Source organism: Gymnogyps californianus, chromosome 4, assembly GCF_018139145.2.
Source record: "Gymnogyps californianus isolate 813 chromosome 4, ASM1813914v2, whole genome shotgun sequence".
NCBI lineage: Eukaryota > Metazoa > Chordata > Aves > Accipitriformes > Cathartidae > Gymnogyps > Gymnogyps californianus.
The window spans coordinates 40,457,407-40,477,274 of record NC_059474.1 but is presented as its reverse complement, the minus strand read 5'-3'; the positions used below and the strand labels follow the sequence as shown (position 1 = coordinate 40,477,274).

The 19,868-nt window shown below is 36.8% G+C and overlaps 1 protein-coding gene across 1 annotated transcript in view; it reads right to left on the bottom strand.

Annotated features, from left to right (window-relative positions):
* Nucleotides 1-19,868, bottom strand: part of GPM6A (glycoprotein M6A) — a 125,672-nt gene that overhangs the window by 94,406 nt on the left and 11,398 nt on the right. The gene's annotated exons all lie outside the window — the stretch shown is intronic.

Below are 19,868 nucleotides of genomic sequence, written 5' to 3'. Positions count from 1 at the left end.
AGACAGTGACAGAATAGACAAGAACAATTTAAACTTTACAGAACTTTGTTACTTTATCACATTTCATGGAATTATTCAAGCCTTTTTATGAATACTCCATTTACTAATGAGATATAAATAAAACAACTTCAACATGGAAGAAATCAGAACAAAGCTTTTCACTGTTTCATTTGCTATGTCTCACTCATTTTATGAGCTTTGTTTTCCTCCCAGCACATTCATCCTAAAATATCTTCCATTAACTACTATGAAGTACTACTTTTATTTTTCTTTCAAATATCTCAAAAGAAAAAAATATATAAAATTTTAAAATGCCCAATATTTGCATGGGAAAGTGTCAGCTACATACTTTATCTTCACCTTTCATATTTCATTTACAATAACATTTAAGATTTAAGCTGTTCAGGCAAGAGGCTTTTTTTTTTTTTTCATATGTTTGGCTAGAACCTAATAGATTGTAAGTGCTTTAATAATATATGCAAAATGTACCCATTAAGATCTTGAATTCAGTGTCCCATGTATCCTAATGCTACAGAAAAGACTGAAAACAAGTGTGTGCGCTAAACTGAAACACTCTTTGAAGATTTTAAAGGACCAACAACCACAGAAGCATCTGAGAGTATCAGCTGTACTTTTAGAGCACTTTGCATTCATTATATTGCATTTGCAAAAAAAAAAATTCAGGACACCTTTATTATGATACATAGTGGTTACTATTCCTATGTTAAGATTGAAAGGTTTTTTCGTTTGGGTATCTAGACTTACATACACTAAGGTACAAGTCCAAAATGATCTTCGTAGCGTATCACTTTTGCAGCATACAAAATTCTTTGTAAGATGCACAGTTTCCCTACCCAGGGCAAGGACAAGAATTACATGTGTCAGAAAGGAAACTGTGATAGCCCAGCATAATAAGCAAACTTTCAAATTCTTACTTCAATAATTTATTTAGTGACAGCTTATTTAAAATACGCATGCAAACACTAGGCTTCATCATCATGCTCTCTGTACTGTTCCTTTTTTTTTTCTTCCTCTCGCTATTCTGCTGAATCCATAATTATCTTCAGAAAAATCCAACAGTTTCAGCAGAGATGGAATGGCCCCCATTTCAACCTGACCTACAGCTTGATTGTTAGAATATGCTCAGAGGCATGGGAAACTTGGGTGAGAAGGGAATTGATCCCAAGCATATGCTGTAACCATTAACTTAGCACTCTCCATCTCTGATGCATTTTCAGATCACACTTCACAAGATGAAACCTGTAAGTGAACACAGGCGAAGCAACACTCTGCACATAGATGAACTGCACAAAGATGTGAAACCCACTAAGCCAGTTACTGGCAGCTCTACTTCCAGGATGTCTCTAATGCAACCTAGATATTTTGGTACATACACATTTTAGAAGCCACCAGGATTAGGCAAAACCTCATGAGGTTTAGTGAGGATCAGATTAAAATGCACATACCTAAACTCTAATTTCCTTTTGGATGGGTCCTAAGTCTTCCATTCCTTTTATATGCACAACTGCAAGAGATTCAGGCTGGGAACCTGAAAATATAGTGCTATTGTCCATCGCAGCCTACATGGAACTACTGCCACAGACTTCAGGAAGCCTCCCTGCCAGTTCAAATCCAAAGCTGAGTTGTGGGAGGCTCTCTGGGGACAAGCACCTAGGAATCTTTGGGGGAGGGGGGAAGGGAAAGAAAAAGAAAAAAAACAAAACCCCAAACCACAACACCCCCCCCAAAACCAAACAGCATGATGAGAAGCTTTTAGATCTTCTTGTTGGTCATAGATAGTTTGTATTCCCACACTTGCTTTTGCGAGGAGTAGAGCTAGCTTGTATTTATTTTAAAACATAGATATGCTTTAAAATAAGCCTCTTTGGAAGCTCATGATGTAAACACTTGATGCAAACTGCTGAGGAGGATTGTTGAATATCTTGTGGCAGAAAATGTCAAAATGTACAGCTAACATACCTGTGGCTTAAGGTTGCATACATGTTGAAATAGAGTAAAGGCATTCATATTTTCTTCTGCTTATGAACTCTGACAAAATTATGGTCAGATCCCAACATTTCTACTGCAGAAAGATATCACAATAAGAAGAACTGCTTTTTCTCCTGTTCCCTTCATATTTTTCGGCTTCAGCTTTTATTCTGTCCCACTTCAGAAGATAAATGGGGGAGGAGGGGAGATATCTTTGAGTTTCCAAAGAAACTTTAAAATAAAAGACAACAGCAGGATATGTTACAATAACACTGTCTACTATGCAAATAGAAAATGTGGAGAGAGATGCTTTAGTGACATTCCATTAACTCTGCAAGATCTTAAAATACAGAAAAATGTAAATAGTCTCTGTGATGTTTCAATCCATTAGGCTATGTGCTATTTCCCCAAGAATGCAGTGGAAGTCATATCTGGCACTTCCAAAACCACTAATCAAACAAAATATAATTGGAAAAGACTCTGTAAGAAGTCCCGCCTTGCCAGATCTCAGGCAAAAGAAATATCTTCCCCACATCTCCACACATACTTTAAATATCTCTGTTTTACCTTTCACTTCTAGTGGGCTATTCAAAAGACATGACAGCCGGGCCAAGAAAAAGGCGCACATTTCATCTTGATTTATAGGTAAAACATTTAATCAAAATAATTTCAATATGAAAACGCATTTCTGCTCTTTCTGAAAAACTAATATGTTGTTTTATTTAATCATGCAGGAAATCACTTGTCAAAAATCAGTGGTAGGATTTTTAGGCTTATTTGGTTTGGGGGACCTGGGCATTTTTGGTGCAGGAGAAAGTTATTTTTCCTTAACCTGTTAAAGATATCCTTATCCCTGACACACTTTGCTGATTGGGAGCTGGTGCCAGCTTCATGTATACTCACTGCAGTCCATCTGTTAAAACAGATATCCAGTGAGTATTCAAGATACGCCTTGCTACAGGTACTAGCTATCTCCAAATACGCTGTCTAAAGGTGGAAAGGACATCCCTGTAGGTGAACAAAATCAAATTCCCAAGTCTTCTGACAATCAAAAGTTCATTTTGGAAAATATGCAACACGTATTGAAAATTACAGTGCTACAAACAGGAAATAAAACAAGCAGGGGAAGCTGTGAGATTTAAGACTGTGCCATATGTCCTCCACTGTCTTGTGCATCCCCTTGAAAATAAACCCCTTAAGCACAGCCTCTAGAAATCTGAGTCCCTCCTGCGAATGACTGGAGTTGTGGCAGATTTTATTTACTGTCCCTGGTTTTTTTGCAGCTCTGTCCCCTCACATTCTTTAACATGTTCCAATGAAATATGATGTATTTCTTCCTGGACCTGAAGAAATTTAAAGCACTGCAGATGCGGATAATTTAAGATCTGACTATACAGCAGCGAAGTCTGTGCAGTTTTATCATTAATTTCTGTAAAAGCAGCACTGAGTCCTTAGCCACAAGGACAAAAGAGTTACAATCACAGGGCTACTTGGGTCAAACTGAACAGCAGTATGTCTAGCTCTTTTGCTCAGAAGACAAACAAACAGCAAGAAAGTATTAAAGAAAAAGACTACAAGAAACTGAAAAGAAAACTTCCTTATAAAGAGACAATCCTTTTATAAAAATAGCAGTGAAAAGCTGAAAAAGTTTTTACACAAGATTACTTCCCATTTATTCAAGGAACAAGTAATGCTTTCAAAAGCCATGGAGTTTCTCCAAACTCAAACCCAAAATGAATGAAAAGGAAAATTTTCTCTGCTTTTTTGACCGAGAACAACAAATAGACTAGCTAATATATGTATGCTGGCCTTTAAAAATGCTTATGTATGGTTGGTTCTACTTTTCTTTCTTATTAAAAACATACTTTAATTGCCTAGGTAATAATTAAGCAACAAAGGTGAAAGGTTAAAACAGCTAATTTAACTACTTCAGAAACTGTAATGACTTTTTTTAAAAAAAAAAATCAAAACCTCCTGTCCTTCTCCCTAAGTCTTTTTTATTATTAGTAGTACAATAATCTACTGATTTTTTAATTCTTCTATTCAAAGGTTGGTTTAGTTAAACTATGCAAGGCAAGAATCAAGTCAGACAAGGATGGTTTGTAAGAAAAGGAGAGAAGAGAAAGATAACACACAAAGAATATCGGGAGGACCAAGACTTGTTAGCTCCACATTTTTTCCCCTTTTGCCTAAAATATATACAGAGCATAATGTGGCATTGCACCAGATCGTGACTCAGTGTTCACCTAGCCTCCGTTTTAAAATTTAATCATTTTTATAATTAACTTGCCCACCTTCCATTTTCAGCTATTTTGAATTGGAGCTTACCTACTTCTTATTCGTCCAGTGTATCATTGTTTGTAAGTGCATATACTTAGGAATATCTTTAAAACCCTTCTGAGATCCCCAAGTACTTTGAGTTTTTGTTTATATATAACAGGGTTTCCAAACTGTATTTTTTCTGCTACCTCTGAAACATCTGCAGGCCCAAAACATGAAGTGTGAAGTGTTTACCATGCAATGTGAGTTTACTCTTCAGCAGAAGTAATTGCTATTGATCAGCTGATGAGGATGGGAAGCATACGAGTTGTGAAGGTGACAAGAGTTACATGCTATATCAGGCACAGATGTGCAGCATTATGACATTGGTGTTCTAGTTTTTTGGAATAGCTGAAACCTATGTGAAAGATACAGGTAGCCTGGCTCCCTATGCTTGCATGAATGGCAGAACAGAGCTGGCTGCTGCTACTGTAACCAGCTCTATGGCTGCTGCCATGAGAAAACTGTGGGAATAAATTTCTTTTTTAAAAAACTTCATAGCTACAGAACATGATATGCCCCTCAGCTCTGTAAAATGCTTTTATTTTACAAAAATAGATGGTTTTACCAACGTCCATCAAGATAACATTCTAATCATTGCTCTTCCAGTCATCAGCTACTTGACTGAAGCAAACAAACACATAGTCCATGGAGCAGTGTCACTAACAAAGCTTAGTCTCCTCCAGATGCAAGACTTTCATTGATGCCTTGACTTGGTTAGGGGAAAGATTTTAATCTCTATGCAATTATAAAATTTCTTCCTTTTCCCTTCACAGCCCTTCTCTTGCAAAATATTTTAGCGGTAACATTCATGCTTCAGCGTCAGCTGTAGAAATCAGTTAATTAGATCAACAGTTAATATTATGAACTTGTGGATGTTCAAATTCAAGTTTCCTCTGTGCATGGACTACTTTTCAGAAACTGGTATGAATTTAATTATCGCTGACGTCTTTTGAATGTTGGATGCCTGGTTTAAAGTATCCTATAGTAAAGATCAAGATAAAACGGCAGTTCCTTCTAGTCCGGATTTTTCTGGCTAAATCAAAACATTTAACTTACAGTAACAATATAAATGCTAATAATTATTGAATTCAAGCAAATAAATAGAAAGTGCTAGCAATTTATACTACCTTTGTGGAAGTTTGGAAACTTCTACCCATTTGAGAAAAGCTACTAAACCAGCCATGAACAGCTCTGTTAATTGCCATCTTCTTTACTTGCAAATGAAGTTTCCTAACTTATCTCTCCACAAGCATCTGCAGTACGCAGTATAAAAGCATTTCCCTTAAATTTCTACCTGTTTAAATCAAGAACAAAATTGGATCAAGAGATTCTGACAATAATGACAAATCTGTAGTTTCATGGAATGGAAACAGAAGCATTTTATCAATTATATGTTTGAAGTCACGACTTTTTTCCCCACACATATATGTTGAGGGGACAGAGGAGAATTCCTCTTCAGTAAGACACAAAGGATTTTCTCTTTCCTTGTTTGAAATTTTTGTGTAGACACGAACTCCAAGTTTATTTCACTTGAGTAAAAATCATACATAGCTCCACTTGCTTTTAAGTTTCATTGTTATTAATTATGCAGACATGTAGAGTCCATTTTGTGGGGACTGTAAATAAAGCTGGCTTTGCACAGGTGGTTTTTACTTAACTGGAGTTTTAGCTGCTGTCTGTAAGGATAGCAAGACTATGCCACTATAAACACTGAAGATAAGACTTTAATCCCAGTTGTATGACTAACTTCAGCTTTATTTTGAAATACCATTCCAACATCTGCATATATTGAAGTAAATGACATTTTCAAGATATCTACAGAGGATGCATCTACATCATGCCTTCTTGAGAATATACTGTAGTATTACTATATCATACTATAATTACTATTTCTTATTATTAGTGATATTACTAATATTGCTATTACTATATTACTAGCACTAATTACTATTACCATGCTATAGTACAGAATAGTATCCTATGCTATTCTAACACCTTCATCCACACTAAAAAAGTTTAAAATATGAAGACTAATTTAGTTTCAGTTACTTATTTTCTCATCACTTAGAAACTCCAGGTTTGCAAAAGATTTTTAAGCCAATGAGGAGGTGATTTAATCTATGAAAAAAAAAAAAGTCCATTAAAATGAGACCTCTGGAAATGAAATAAAAGAATCTTGAGAAACTCAGTCATTGCACAAGAGATATTAACTTTTTTCTTCCATCATTGTGTGATTTGTCACAATCTAAATCAGACTGAACAAAAAGCAGAAGTATTTGTAGAGTTTGTTTAGCTTGGAAAAAAACAAAGTTCTCTTTCTTCCTCATCAGCATTTGATATGCTTCTAGATGAAACTATCTCCAAACTGCTCATTTTAAATGACCCAAGGCAACAGAAAAATTAAGAATATATGATGAACAATGAAACTGACAGTCTATGGATTTTATCCCCCTTTTTGTGCGACCAAAAAATACCCCAAACAAAAAACCAGTCAATGAAGAGTGTCAACTAGTATCCTACATAAGAATTCCACACATGTGGAATTCTGCTTATTTATAGAATCATGGAATACAGCACTTTATCAGTTGCTTCTCTATAAGGAGTTGTGGAAGAGGGGGGGAAGAGAATGGCAAATCAGAGCAAGATTTAAAGCAGTTATGAAATATTTATCTTTCTTCTGTCATACATTAGAACAACTAGATCCAACTGATGTATAATGTATTCAATCCCACCAAGCTAAAATAGTATCCAAAGACTTAAGAACAAAGCCATAACATATAGCGTCAATTGCTGTGCATTGCTTCATTTTATTTGTAAGTTTGCATTTCTACCCCTCCCACCACCGAAAGACAATGCACACATGAAAAAAACGGGGAGGGACCCGCTGCCTGTTTCAGCACCCAGGCGGTTTTTCCTGCCTGCCCTCCCGTGACACCATTTGGGAGCGGCAGGCCGGCAGCCCGCTCTGCGCATGTTTCCTGGACCACTGTGGTTGCCTTGCCAACGAGCAGGGAGAACTCGGGGCTTACATCGGGCATTTCAATGCAGTGACCCAATTACTGTCTGTCAACAAATTCACTGGGACAATAGCGAGTGTAACACATTACAGAGATTAAATCCCAGAGACTGAACTACAAAGATGTCTGGAACAAAATCTTAGTCCGTTTGAAAGGCCAGAACACTATAAACAGAGTTAGCTGTGATATGTTTTAATCCTCCAATGTATTTGTTGCTTTAAAGGAGAAATTTCTACCATAATAATCTGCATTCAATATTTGTGTATTTATTTTTCTAACTACGTTCACAAACCTAAGGCAATATTGCTCTATGAGTAATGGGAATTAAGTATCTTTTTGCATATTGCATTCTTGGCTAGAACTGGACAGAATCAAAACATAAAAACGTTCTTCCAAGTTATAAGAATGTAATGGTTAATTTAGAATATATTTGTACAGATGGCCATCATAGGAGCAAATCATTAAAAAAACCCAGTGATCTCTACAAGACAGTTAGATCATGGATTTATATTTAAAAATTCACTACATGCAGGTTAGTTACAGGTTTCCCATGCTGTTCTGCCCCTTCACAAATATATTATCACAGGCATGCTCAAAAAGCTTCCCCCCCCTTCGTTTCCCAGTTTCCTTCTCTTCTTTTCATTCTCTGCAAATAGATTATTCCAACATAAATAATTTGCTTGAAGAGACTGGCAACTATCAAGAGAACTAAATATACATAATGGCATATTACCAAATGCAAAAATACGTATTTAATATATATTTACCTACATTCTTTAGTTTCTTAGCAATATTACCCTGTCACTTTAAATGAAAGTCAACAATTTTTTTTTAAAGGCATGTGTCACCAGTTACCAAATGGAATTATCTGAGGAGCCATGCAGAGAGCAAAAAATAGCTGCAGCCTTCTGCAGTATCTGTAGAACATGCTATTTTTTAAACCACTGAGGGTTTATTTATATGTTTACTCCTAATATTTTATATATGTGTATTAGTTGCCTGGCTATAAGAATCCATACTGCAGCAATTTGATATTACCAAAATTCTGGGACTATTTCTCCACTATCTGCCTCCAGCAGAAATACCTTTCTGATTAACACCTAAGAGTGGGTATCACTTCACGTCTTGAAACTGATGTTTCCAAACCTGATGTGGCTTGCCGACATCCATAGGTTTTTTTTTTTAAAACTCATTGTCAGGGGGTGGGGGGGAATGCAAATGTTTCTTATGCTTGCCTGAGATCACTGATACCACACAAACTTAAAGGTGAAAACTTTATCCTAGAAAATTCAGCATCAGTAAGTGGTAAAAATTGCTATTCTAGATTATACATAATATCCCTGCAGTATTGTCTAATAGTTCAGCTAGCTTATAGAGATGGTGAACCACACACAACCCTTTCACTTCCAGCCACCTTTCTCATGCACATTATATCCCACACTACTGAGCACTTGGTCCTTCCTCTGGGCTCTTCTAGCTTTGTTTTTTTTTCCCAAAATTAAATCCCAAATTTGTCATATCTTCAAAGTGCTCCCTAGGCCCATGCTACTATGCCATGCAGAAGTAACATAGGGGCTCTCCTTTCTATCTCCCAGGAGGATTATCTTTGTTTATAATCTTGCCTTGTTCCCTACACAGCAAATTCATCTCTATATTTGCTGTTCAAAATATCAGAATATTATAAAACCATATACATTACTAATACTTCACACAATACGTATTTTATCAAACCCATAATCTCTCATTCTTCACAGATATTACACACCAGTAATACAGATACACACCTGTGTTGATTTGCTATTTCCACTCTTTTCCCCTCTTCCTTACACTCAACTTCTCTCAGACGCAGGGATTTCCATCATTATGCCAATATTTTCCAATGTAAAACACTGTTTTTATTTACTAATTTTTCAAAATCAATTATTAAGGATGAAACTGGCTATGCATGGTGTCCCTCTAGGCTGCAATTTTTAAAGTTACAGCCAAAAAACCTCCCACTATTCCAAAGACTGAAGTTAAAGGAAAATACATTAATTTGCCCTCAGGGGTGGGAAATCTAGCAAGCTTTTCTTTGAGCAACTTTAGGATCTCTTTTAGGCTTTGCAGGAGGGACTTGAAAATGGCAATGGGATAGGCATAATCTCAGATACGTGCTCTTTGAAGCATTCCTAAAAATTCCCTCAGACTTGGTCCATGAAATTTGTGGTACACACACATGCTCCGTGGAGATTTGCTGTGTCTGTGGAACAAATGCTGTCAGGAGTCCAGTCCATGTCAGCTGGGGCACAGCACAGCTTCTCCTGTATCTCTGCAAAATAGGACATTGGAAGGATTATCCTGAACTGACTGCATCAGGTGCAAAGCCTATGGTGCCCTGGTGAAGAAGGACTATCTGCTGGTTTACAAAACGCTCACCATGATTTCCAATTCTTCGCAATTCCGTAAGAATTTGCACAGCCCGGTCTGCTGTTCTTGATTGCAGGACATACAAAACTTCCAGTTTCCCCCCCCACCAAGATCATCTGCTTTGCATCTGCCAGTGACTAAAAGGTGCCTAGGTTTCTCCTCAACACATCCTTAAATGAGAATCATTGTGAGAGAATGATTTCAGAATTTTTGCCTCCATGGAAGTGGAGCTTTCCAAATATCATTTGGCATCAATGTCTACAGGAGCACTTTAGAAGGGAAGAAAGTACTACTTCAGCTTTCTCTCCACTTCTCAAACGACATCTGGAAGGGAAAAAATCAGACTCTACTGTCTGCTTTCACTGTTCGGTAGCCCTCCCCTCCCCTACACAAGTCTGGCCTCTCTTCCTAGTTACCAGCTTAGGGAAAACTCCCAGCAGATCCCAGTCCAATGCCTCCTATCTCCATGAGAAACCGCGGCAAAATACTTTCAACAGTAACAAATGCTTCCTGACACTGTGCTGCATTTCCCAAAGCCAAAGACTGAGGGCAGTAAAAATGAGATAATTCACTCTTTCGTACTAAAGAAACATTTTATGATTGATTGCACAAGCTGCACTCAGCTTTTGGCAAGTATCACCAAAGAATAACTTTAGCAGTGGACTACACTTAAGAGTTACTGCTCAAAGCAAAGCAGTGTTTTTATAAAAACTAATGTGCACATCCGATGCAGCACTGCAAGGTAGCTAGTGATACAGGGCTAAGAGTTCATGGGAACTCTTCAGCTAGAAGCAGACACAGCATTTTCTGTCTCTCTTCTGTTGTTGCCTGGGGAAAATGCTGAAGTCCTCAAGGCTTCCTCTCTGGCTAAAATCTCAGTGCCAACGCCGCCCCCGACACAGCTTTGCACAGATCCAGCGTAACTGCTACAGAAACGCCTTCTAGCCGAAAAGTGATTCTGGCTTTCTTCTCCCAGCTTCTTGCTTCAATAGCCAAGAGCAAAAGTAAAATATCATGTAGATATCACATCACATCCCCTAGACACAGAATAAATGATGGAGACCCTCCTGTCCTAACAACTCCCTTTCTACACTAAACACTCCCAATCCACCTAGTTACCTCATTTGCCAGCCGCTGGCAATTCCAGCAGCTACCCACCCTCCCACTCCGTGTAACGCCATACAGCCCTGGCAGTCTCTGACCCATCAGACGTACTTCACTATCCAGCTGCTGCAAGCGCAGGTCTTCATTGAACTGATACAATGACCTAACATTATACACTCAGTCTCTACCCACCCACTGCATTTTACAACACCCCTAGACACAGAGCCTCCAACTACATATTCTGAATAGCCCTGTTATTACCTGCTTTAGGAGCCAGAAAATCCGTGATTCAAGTGAAAGGAACAGCCAAAGGACAGCTCTCACCCAAGCAGCAGCTGCAGTGGGGTCACAAGCCTTGCTATCGTAAAATAATTAACAGTGTAAGACTACATTAATTGCCATAAACTGTAAAGACAGGAAAATCAGGTCCCCATATGCCACTTAAAACAAGTTTGGGGTTTTTTTTTTGTTTTGGGAGGTTTTTTTTGGTTTTTTGGGGGGTTTGTTTGTTTGGGGTTTTTTTTAAAGGTTCTTCTATTCTTTCACTTGTTTTCTGGTTTCTGAGCCTTCATTTTCAAGATGTTTCATTCATTTATGACATTAAGACTGATATTTTCATTTAATTCCTATTACTTAGTCCTTGGAAATTTTGAAAATATAAGCAGATGTGCCATACAACTCCAGGCAGCAGCCACCTTATGTGCTGCATAGCTGCTCAAAATTCCTTTATGATGAAAGTCCTCTTCGCTCTTTTGTTGTTTTTTTATTCTCCAGTGGTAATGAATAACGGTAATCATTTATTTCTTCCAGACTAGTTCAGCCCCAGATCTACTTGGCTTTGTTGAACAGTGGAGCATGAGAAAGCTGCAATCACTTTCCATTTTCCTCTCTCCTAATTTTACTTGGCGAGGAATACCAACATACAACTGTGCTCTACCCATGCTGCTAGCACCGGAAGCCTTATTGGTCTGTTTTAGATCATGACTCTGAAATATGATGGCCTAATGCTTGCTTCACAACAAAGGCAGATATTCTACAAAATGCATTTTGTTTTCCTCAAAATATTTTCTTGAAGCTCTGTTCATCATCATTTATAGGATTTAGTTTGTTCCACAGAACTGAGAAAACCAAACTGTTCTGTAAAACGTTATACACACTGCTTTTCTGGCAACTGCAGTATAGTTATATTCAGAAAGTACAATAATTATTGCACAGCTAGTACAACCTACAATGCCCAAGATTGCAAGCTCACATGTTATGTTCATCTTCTGAGCACCTTTTACTACTACTTCACCTACCTCTACTGAGGACTCAGAAAAGCGCTTTTCATGACTAAACCAATCTGCCGTATATTTACTGCCTCTTCCAGCAATATATCTGTCTCCCAGGAATAGAAGTGTTTACTTATGGACAAATAGTTTTCTATGCATGTCACAATATAAAGAAAGCACTACACTTATGTATGGAAAAAAATCAAGCAAAAAAGAATAAACCTTTCAGACTTCCCAAGAAACTGCTGTAAGATTAGATAGAACTTTGAAAAGAATAATCTTTTTCCAAAATTTTTTAATTAATAAATGTAATTTCATAGGTTCATATCAAATTTGTACAAAAACAATGCAAAGCTTTCCTTTGAATACTACTCGCTTGAAAAAAAAATGGAAATAATTGCAAATATGCATTCCTTTCCCACTCCATTCACCACCTCCACCCCCACCCCACTTCTAGCAGAATCAAGTATTCAGTTGTACAAAATTTCAGGATACTGACATTTAAAAACCATTGTAATCTATAGGTATAAAAAGTCTTTTGGCCACTTTAAGGAAATGTTTGCATTATCTCTATACTCTAAGATGCTGAATATATGGCAAAAAAAATGTACTGTTAAAAAAAAAAAGCTGACTTCGTAGAGCTAAAGCTTGTTTTGCAGGAAAACAGTCCCAATAAAGAGAAAAATCCCCAAAAATGTCAGTAAAATATTCCTCTTTGTATAGTGTATGTGACATATGTAATATGACTCGTTGATGAATATCAGTCACTTCATTACTGAAAGTCATCTAGCATGACCTGATAACTTACATGTGGTTCCACTGTTTGTGAGCAATGAACCATTCCAAGGCCACAGCGATGGCACCTTTTCGCTTGCTTTTGGTAATCTACCTTTGAGTCACAGCAACTTCTTAGCACTTTCTGGCTATGTACAGGATTTAAACGGGCCTGATCCTTCTACAGTCACCAAGGTACTAAGAGCTCATCCAAAAGTGACTGCACTGAATTTCAGGTAATTATTACAAGCAGTGACAAACACACTGATATATTATGACTACTCTACGTTCAGATATTAGATTACAATAAAAACTGAGCCATTCAGGGGGTTTGGGGCGAGGTTTGGTTTTTTTTTTCTGCCCATCATGCAAGGAAACAAATGCTTATGGTCTAAATAAAAAAAAAAAATCACTAAACAAAGAAAATTTGCAGTCCTCATAACAGAGTGGTAGGAGAGAAGTTCCAATTCCTTTGCTGAAGGGCTGGGGAAGTCACTTCCCATGGACACTCTTTAAGACAAACAACTTAGCCTCAGAAACAAAGTCATACAGCTTTGCTTCCCCACCTCGCCCCCCCAAGATGCACCTTTAAAAAGCATTTTTTTGTTCTCCAAAGCATAAGGAAATAATAGTAGTTGTGACAGGACTCCCGTATACAATGTGAAAACCATGTTTCCTCAGGGATGCGGTACATGGGTCGGTGCTTCAGTGGATTGACTTCTTAGCATTATCATTAATCTTCTCTAGCGAGCTTACCCTGCTATTACAATTCTTGACCGAATGTTGAAGATAAAGTTCCATCCACTTTTCCTCAACCCACGTACGAGACAGCCTAACTTCAGAGGCCTTTATGTCTTATATTTCATCTGTTTCATTTGTAACAAATACTTCCTTCTTACTTTTATATCTAGGGAAGTTTATAATAGTTTGACATTGCTTTCAGTCATTCTGATCTTGACATTTGTTGTCTGCAGTCAGATCCCAAGGAGGGCAGAACTGCTCTTCATTGTTATTCAGCACATTAGCGGCAAACACTAGGTCCATCATGTGCTTTGACCATAAAACTAAAATACCAAAGCCTGAGGGCTACTCTTATTTACCACAGAAAAAGAAAAAAAAAACAAACAGCATTTCAAGTTATTTGGAAGCATGCAAATGAAAATGAGGATAGGGCATAAGCATGCTGAAAGTGTCACTAGCAGTGTCAGAGCCTCCATATAACACATATCCCATTGATAGAATACGTTATATATGTAATTTTAAGAATAACTTTTTCTTTGAAGTCATGAAGGCCAGAAATTTGCTCTTGTAATGCAACTGCCGAGATTTTGTTCGTAACACGTGATTTCAGGAGCTGCTATTTAAAAGGACTTCAACAAAGTGAGGGGCATGCAGAAGGCTGCCTATTTCAACAATTCATCTAAGTGTACATCTTGTTAGCAGACAGCAGTGTTAAAGAAAGATCTATAAACAACATTTAAACAAGATAGCTTAAGTAGCAGAAATAAATCTTGCTGTAACAGTGCAGAGCTCACCACAGTGTACTCTTTCCACTAAAATAAATTAGATGGTGGTGGTGCTTATAGTTCCAGGTAGAGACTGAATGCACTGTGACATGATGGGACCACATCCCATGCACCACTGGGGAAGATACTCAGAGTCTCTTTGCCTGGGCAGTACACCAAATGAATTCAAAGAAAGCAGATACATTAAGAAACAGTCTTTTGAGTATATTTCTATTAAGAGTTAGGACTGCTAATCTCCTTCCATACTTCAGCCTGAAATTTTCTTTGTATTTGGCATTATGTTCCATTGTGTGCTGTTAATACAAAGTCCACGTTTTCTGCTGCCAAAGACAGAAATAACTTTTTCATCATTTCTTTAGCTGAAAATGTTGCAGTCACCTTCCTAAAGAAAAACAGCCATTCATCTGAAGAAAATGCATTTTTTTTAAACAAACAAGAAAGCAAACACAGGCCAATTTGTCACTGTTGGGTATCAGTTCTGTAAAATTATTAAGAGGAGACACTGATCCCTAGTAGAATCATATCTGTCCTGAACTTTTCATACCACCCATCTACTACCTCTAAGAAATCCAGTTCTTTTGAAGGGGCTGACGTTAACAACTTTCTGAACTGTTCCTGCCTTTGGCATACTGCACAGACATCCACCATATGTATATCACAGCATTCTGCCTTAGATTATGTCACTGCTAAAAATCAAAGGTCTATCACTCTTCATTTTAAGAACACATATGCCATATGCATAATGATTGCAACTCCTTTAGTTTTGCTCATTTAAATAAAATATTTGGTTAGAAACTAAAGTAGGACAGACAAGATACTTCAATTACCCTGTGTTCCACCTTTAATAGCAAAGAACACTTAATGGCTGCAATTTATTTATTTATTTATTTGCAAATCAGTAAGTATTCCCTGGCATACTTCATCTTACTTTAGTATCTAGAGGTCTCAGCTAAGATGAGACTCCCATTGTAGAAATGTAAAGACTATGACCTATTAAAGCAATAAACAAGTCATAGAATGGGTGGAAGAAATGAGAGCTTATATATGTCCTATATGGCTTTTCACAGATAGGAAATCAAGACATAGTGAGTTAGAGTAAGATTTTTCAAGGGCACAATTTTGTAGTAATTTCTGTAGGTCAAATTGAAAAATGTAAAATACAGATTATCAGTTTCAGATCTTTCATATCTCAGTCCAAAATCTCAAATGATATCCTAATAATTTTCCCAAAACATTATCTCTAAAACAGTAATTTATAAATTACTGGCTTAAAGAAGAGCTTACTTTTTAATCCAACAATAAAACTTTTGATACCTTCACTATTTCATAACAATTTCATTCCTCAGATTTACCAAGCATGATGGAAATTATTGTTGTGACACATTTCCTTTTTTTAACCATGTTCTCTTACTGAGAATTCATATATTGGACGAAGGTCCAACGTTTGTACCTACTGAAGCTGCGCACTACTGGAACTACCTTGATAAGGTCTTTGATGGGATATTTGTTTTGTTGTTTTTACTCTATTTGTTGAAAGGCAATTGTTGGTATTTGGTAAAGTTATTACAATAAAGCAGTTGTTTTTACAACCAGTTTATCCAAGTAAGTGTTCTGCCTCACAGAGCCAGAGGTATGGTGTATGTTCATTAAGAAATTTATTTCATATCCCCTACAGGTTTGCTTTCACCCACATTAACATTTTTATGCTTCTGTTGCAGGAGTTTCATAACTCAGTTTCACAAACTGAAAACTATCCTCTCAATACTGCTTTCTTTAAGTGGTAAAACAGATCAAGATGAGCTGGGAAAGCTCACTAATATGAATATAATCTTATGAAATTTGGCTGCATATTCCACTTCTCATTTACAAAAAGTGAGGTGGTCTCCCAAGTATATGTTGAATACAAATGATCCAACTTCTTGCTTTCATTGTACATTATCATTACAGTTGCAAACATTCTGGCTATCTACCCACCTTATTAGCTCATATATAAGAAACAACTGAATAAAAGCACGTTGTTCTGTGAGGAATACAGCTGAATGATCTATTTTTTTTCCTATATCCTTTTGAAAAAGACTTGAAAATACTTATAATTGTGTGATTTTTGAAGTTCCTTTTCTCTCAAATCCAATTAGAAAGCTCCGAAATAGCACAGTATTGTTGCTTACCTAACACCAACATCAGCTGTAATTAAAGTTGTAAGACAGCAATTGGAAGATTTTGCCAGAGGCTAGTTGTATTAATAGATACTGCAAAGATTGTGTACTCAATACAAAAATCATTAAAATATATAGCATTCCCAGTCTCCTCTGTCTTGATAACATATTATGTCTTTGAACTGGACAAAATTAGACTCATCATTTAGCTTTTTGATGGCAACAAATTATTCAGATAAACCAAATCAACTGTGGTCCTCCATGCGCTAACTGTACCAAAAAGGTGGCCACTATCAGGAAGACAAGTTTACTATACACTAGGGAGAAGGAAAATAAAGCGCAATTATGCATGCAGAATGATGCTCTGGGCTAAAGAAACTGAGCTGATAAACCTTGAACCAATGTCAGGAGCACAGAGCCTACTAGGGTACGTCATTCGCACTCTGGCCCACAGGATGCTTTTTCTCCTTCTACAGAGAAGCAGGGTGGATTTCATTCATTTCCAAGCTGTGCAGTTCACCAGCATGGAAACGTAAGAGTGGAATGGAGATAACAAGCCAAAAGACAGTATTTCACTAGCTGATAGCTCAGAAGAAATGAAAGCATAGCTGATAGCAACAAAATAAACAAGGCCTACACTTCTGCACTACCCTGATACTGAGGAACCTATAAAGTTTCATTTAAAGTTCTTTTTCCTTTATATTTGTCCTTAAATAAGAATGGTATTGAAATAGCAGAAAACAATATTTTAAAGTTTAAAGAAACTGTCCTGAGGCATTATATTTTTCCAGTATGAAAAACAGCTCTGGAACTAAAGGCTGTTAAGAGGTTTTCTTTATTAATATGGTTATTACTACTTTGAATATTCATACCTATTTTTGAACTTCCCTGCACTGCTAATAAGCAAGACCTGCTGAATACATCTGCAAGCTGAGTAACTAAGATATGTAGCACTTATTACACCATTGCCATTGAGGATGTAAAAAGACTTAACCAATACCAACTTCAAATACATACTACATAACCAGCTCCATAAGCTGCCTTTAAAAATTTCTAAAATGTCAGACATTAATGCAGATATTTATCCTCTACATATACCTAAAAGCCCATTTCTGCCTCAATTGAATACCTTAGATTTACAATGGCTTTGTCAGAATGTACAAGAAATATAGGACTGGATAACAGAAATCTGGATATTTTATTAGCTACAGTCATAAAATTGTACACCGACATGAGTATTTGCCAAGCATTATGTCATAGAGAAATCTAGTTTCAGTTTTAAAGCAAACGATTGCATATTCTGAAATGAGAGCACCGTGAATTAGTCATTTCCATTAAAAATATGAAGTAGAATTGCCTAGCAACCAAGAAAATTAATTCAGAGATTAAAATAAACACTGTGACACTGACAGAGCAACTGCTATTCTATCCAAACAACCATAAAGACACTTAGAAAAGAGGTTAGTGTTTCCTTAATTTTTCTTAAAGGAAAAACAAACAATTTCATAAAATGAGTCATAATGGACAAAGAATAAACACAAAGCAATTGCATAAAGCAAATGTGAATAATTGCCCTCTTTTTACATAACATCATTAAAATGAAAAATATAGAAAGTTTTTTCATATTCTGACAATAGTGAACAAATTGCTATGGAGGTTTCTAACATGCTTTCCCACTTACAAAGAGCAAATTTGTTTCATTACATTCATTCCACGCAAGTGTTCTATATTTTAGTACTCACTAGCTTAATTTATTACAGAATTTATGACCATGCCTACCTGAAAAAACTCTGCAGCATTATTACCCACTACTACCCCTAGTCAAATTATTCCTCATCACACTTCTGTAGGGAAGCTTTTAAATTATACAGTTTATCACACTGAGGTTGTTATGGAAAAAAAACATAACAGATTAAGGACAGTAAGGATGACTGCAATAATTTAGTTTAATGACTGCTACTCTTATATTGCTTGTTACATCTGGGCCATTGTGTAATTCATTGTCCCTGAAGGACTACAAAAAGCCTAGTAAAATTATCCCTTTAGAAATAAAACAACCATATTCTGTAGCAACACTGAAGTCTATCGCCTTGTCAGGATATTAGATTAGAGGAATGATTACAGATCAGCAGTTCCTGAGTGGCAGTACTTTCAGACCTCTGGTAGTAGACAGTCCATCTTTCCAGCTTGAGGTACAGAGTTTGTACGCACTCAAAAAAAGATCAGGAATTATGAGGGCAAGAACAACCAAAGGAGAAAAATGAGATCCCAGAGGATATCACAAGATTTAGCAACTGCAGCAGCCACATCAAATCTAGTTGAGTCTACATTAAAAGATAATACTAAAAATAAAACAATATGAGAAATAAATCAAGACAGACAAGTAGGAATAACTGTGCGCTAGAAGGTAACTCCCCAGGCGTGGACATAACTGTACTCTTCTATGAGGAAAGAAAAGGATATTTCAGCTCTTTGGTTGTGTATAATATTCACAAAACACACCCACAGCTAGCTACAGGTACTTTAGAGTCTTGAAATCTGCATATTCCAATCACATTCAAGAAAGGCAGAGGTGCCTGAACTGGATTTTAGAAGTTAAGGCTGTCAATACATATGTAATAAAGTACATGTTTTCATCTTCTAGAAGGGGATATGATGGGTAATAATGGAAGGATATCTACTGGAAGCACAGGCAATACAGATGGTATGGGCATGTGTAACAGATCAAAATGACGAAAATATTAACAGCAAAAGTCCCCCATATGCAAACACATCCATAAAGCCAATAAAAGACCCCAAATGTCCATAACAGGTTCCCCTGTGTCTTAAATATTTGATGGCTGTACCAGATGGGGAGGGGGGAGAAAAATATCTTGTCTGAACCATTAGCATAAACACAGCTGACCTAAAAGACCTACTCACTGCTAGGTTATAATTACTCCAGTGTTTTCACTAGTGAACAACATTCATAAATCTAGAATAATTTTGAAAGATGACATCTTTGAGAAATGGTAGCCTCCATATGCTGTTGAATAGCTGAAATAAATCTACTTTTATTTTCTGGCCTTTGTGCCACATGCCATGGGTGTGGTTGTAGTATACATGTTTTACTAAACTCTTAGGATAGTCACAGTGATAAGCACCTTTTTTTGATTAATTTTATCTGTATAGTAGCATGGTATTATAAAACTAGAAGATACTCCTGCAAACTCTACCCATAGCTGACAATAGTATCTTTTTTCCCTTTAAGATTTTAAACAGCACAGTTTATACGGCAAAAATCTCAGAAACAAACACCCATTT